Here is a 3,926-nt window from a genome sequence, read left to right as displayed (position 1 = left end):
AATCTTTCCTACTCATTTTGATGTAGATATTTCCTCATTCTGCCAAAGACTACACAGTTAATACAGGCTTACCTTTGAGATACTGTGGGTCTGGTTCCAGACCACCACAATAAAGTCAATATTAGTATAAAGCAAGTCACACAATATTTTTGGTTTCCCAGTGCACATAAAATTATGTTTATACTATACTGCAGCCTAGTCAGTGTACAACAACATATGTCTTAAAAATACAATGTACATACTTTAATTAAGAATACATCATTGCTAAAAAATGCTAACCAGCATCTGAGCCTCCAGCAAGTTGTGATATTTTTGCTGGTGAAGGGTCTTGCTTCAGTGTTGGTGGCTGCTGACTGATCAGGATAGTGGCTGCTGAGAGCTGGGATGGCTGTGGAAATTTCTTACAATAAGAAAGAAATGAAGTTTCCTGTACTAATTGATTCTTCCTTTCACAAACAATTTCTCTGTAGCATGAAATTATTTTTTATAACATTTTACCCACAGCATAGCTTTCAAAATTGGAGTCAATCTCCCCAAGCTTTGCCACTGCTTTATCATCTACGTTTATGTCATATTTTAAATCCTTTGTTGTCATTTCAACAATATTCACAGTGTCTTCACCAGAAGTAGATTTCATCTCAAGAAAAATTTTGTCACTTTCTTTGCTCATCCATAAGAAACAATTCTTCATCCATTCAAGTTTTATCATTAGATTGCAGCAATTCAGTCCCATCTTTAGACTCCACTTCTAATTCTAGTTCACTTCTATTTCCACCACATCTTCAGGTGTTTCCCTAACTGAAGTCTTGAGCCCCTCCACACCATCCATGAAGGTCTTAATCAACTTCTCCTAAATTCCTGTGAATGCTATTACTTCAGCATCTTTCCTTGAATTGCAAAGGTTGTCAATGACATTTAGAATGGTGAATTCTTTCCAGGAGATTTTCCATTTCCTTTGCCCAAATTTACCAGATCTATCACAGTTATAACCTTGTGAAATTTATTTGTTAATAGTAAAAAACTTGATTAACAGAGGATGAGATAACCAGTGATGGGATCACTGACTCGATGGACATAAATTCAAGCAAGCTCCGGGAGTTGGTGATGGACAGGGAAGCCTGGTGTGCTTCAGTCCATGGGGTCACAAAGAATCAGACATGACTGAGCGACTGAACTGAACTGATAATCAAAATGACCCCTTGATCCATGGGCTAAAGAATGGATGTTGTGTTCGCAGGCATGTAAGCAACATTTATCTCATTGTACATCTCCATCAACTCTCCTGGGTGACCAGGAAAGAAATCTTTTTTTTTTTTCCCCTCAGCAGTAGTCCTCAACAGTAAACTGTGTTGAAAACAGATGTGTTGCCATCCAGGCTTTGTTGTTCCATTTGTAGAGTACAGACAGTGTAGATTTAGCATAATTCTTGAGGGTCCTAGATCTTTTGGAGTTATAAGCATTGACTTCAAATCAAAAACATCAGCTGCACTGGGCTTGTTAGCCTTTGAAATTTTGAAGCCAGACATTGACTTCTCCTCTTTGGCTATAAAAGTCATATTTTCCAACATGAGGCTGTTTCATTTACACACACACAAAAATCTTTTGTTTGGTGAAGACACCTTCATTAATTATCTTCAGTAGATCTTCCGAATAACTTGCTGCTTCCCCTTTCACTTTTGTGTTGTAGGAGTGGCTTCGTTCCTTCCACTTCATGAACCAACCCTCTGCTATATTCAAACCTTTTTGTGCCACTTCCTCAGCTCTCTCAGCCTTCACAGCATTGAGGAGAATTAGAGTCTCACTCTGAAGTAGGCTTTGGTTTAAGAGGATGTTGTGGCTGATCTGATCTTTTATCCAGGCCACTGAAACTTCTTCCATAAAAGCAATAAATCTGTTTTACATACTTATTAGTCATGTGTTTACTGGAGTAACACTTTTAATTTCCTTCAGGAACTTTTCCTTTGCCTTGAAAACTTGGTTAATTGGCCCAGAAGACCCAGCTTTTGACCTGTCTCAGCTTTTAAAAGCTTTCCTCACTAAGCTTGATGATCTGTAGCTTTTGATTTAAAGTGAGAGACATGGGACTCTTCCTTTCACTTGAACACTTCTAGACCATTATAGGAATATTAATTTGCCTTGTTTTAATATTGTGAAAGGAAATACAGTGTCTTGGGAAGAAGAGAGGCTCAAGGAGAGGGAGAGCAGTAAATGGTGGAGCAGTCAGAATACAAACAGCATTTATCGATTAAGTTCACCTTCTTATATGGGTGTTGTTCAAGGAGCCCCAAGACAATTAAAGTAGTATCATCAAAGACCACTGATCACAGATCCTCATGACAAATATATTGGTAATTAAAACATTTGAAATATTATGAGCATTACTGAAATGTGACAGTGGAACACAAAGTGACCAAATGCTGTTGAAAAAAATGATTCGATAGAGTTGCTTGATGCGGTTTCCACAAACCTACAATTTGTCAAAAAAAAAAAAAAAAAGCAATATATGTAAGGCACAATAAAGCAAAACTCAATAAACAATGTGTGCTTGTAAATGATAAAGCTGAAATTCAAGTCCAAGCAATCTAGGAGATTTTATTTAAGTGTCAAAATTTTAAGTAACATCTCAATGACAAAAGCATTGCACATCTTGAAAAAATTACTCTTCTGTAGAACTTTTCTCTCATATGGTATCCATATTGTGAGAAACTAAATTGAAAATTGGCATATACTCAAGTCATGGAGAACCCTGAACACTAAGCTAAGACTGTAGGATTTACAGTCCCTAGACTGTAGGGACACTTTTTCCAGGAGCAGAGGAACCACTAAAGACATTTTTAACAGAGAGATGATTCCATGCATTAGTATGTTTCACCTGGGATTGATGTTGATGGTGGGTGTAAATTTTTGAAAAATAAAGTACAGTAGACTAATTAGGATATTATCAAAACAGGCTTATAAGACTTGATGTGTTCAGCTTCCAGCATGGATGGCTGAGTTAGTTCCTACTGGAAACAAACCTCTCACGATAATTATGAATTCTAAGGAAATAAACGAAGTTTAAAGCAACTGGTACATGACCAAAAGCTGGCATATTCCAGTTCTAAAATTGGAAAAAGGGAATGACGTAGAGCGAGTAACAATTTTTATGAGTGTTACTCTGTGGACAAGCCAAGTCAGTTTCAGTTAAAATAAAACTAAAGACTTTAGTGAACTTAAAAACCAGAAAAGAGACTTCAGAACAATCTCAGCCACTGGAAATTAGTTGAAAGACAGATAAAACCAAATGTAAGCAATTTACAGGTCAACTGAAATCTCATATGTAGTTTGTAGGAATGTTAATTGTACAAACACTTTGGAAATAATCTAATAGTTTTTATATTCTTAAATATATATCAACCCTATAACCTAGCAGTTCCATAATTGCATATAAGCATATATCCAGCAAAAATGAAAACATATGGCCCCAAGATTTTATAATAATTCGCATAGAGCCTCTTTTATAATAACCTCAAACTGTAAACATCCTCAGTCAATCAATAAAAGAATGGATAAATAAAATGTCATTTTTCAAAGAGTAAATCACAGATACAAACAAGAACATGGATAAATCTCAAAAATATTTTGCTGAGTGAAAGGCATTTTACACAGAGTATACAGTTAGTAACCACAAAGGCAAAACTAATATATAATATAATATTATATTATATTATATACAATTAAATATAACTAATATAATGGTTACCTTTGAAAAATAAGAATGGGGATTGACTAAAGAATTGTGAAGGCACTTTCTGTGATGATGCTAATATTCAATATCTTGATAGAGGTTTGGATTATACAGGATTTTTGTTTTTATTCCTTTTTTTTTTTTAACACATATTTATTTATTAGGCTGTGCCAGGTCCTCGCTGCAGCTTAAGGATCTG

General features: G+C 35.4%; 1 pseudogene; it reads right to left on the bottom strand.

The window, feature by feature from the left end:
- Positions 1-274: 274 nt before the first annotated feature.
- Positions 275-2,116, bottom strand: LOC133042212 (tigger transposable element-derived protein 1-like; annotated as a pseudogene).
- Between the last annotated feature and the right edge of the window lie 1,810 nt (positions 2,117-3,926).

This window comes from Dama dama, chromosome 21 (genome assembly GCF_033118175.1).
Source record: "Dama dama isolate Ldn47 chromosome 21, ASM3311817v1, whole genome shotgun sequence".
NCBI lineage: Eukaryota > Metazoa > Chordata > Mammalia > Artiodactyla > Cervidae > Dama > Dama dama.
Note: the sequence above shows the minus strand (reverse complement) of the source record. Positions and strands in the feature narration are given on the sequence as shown.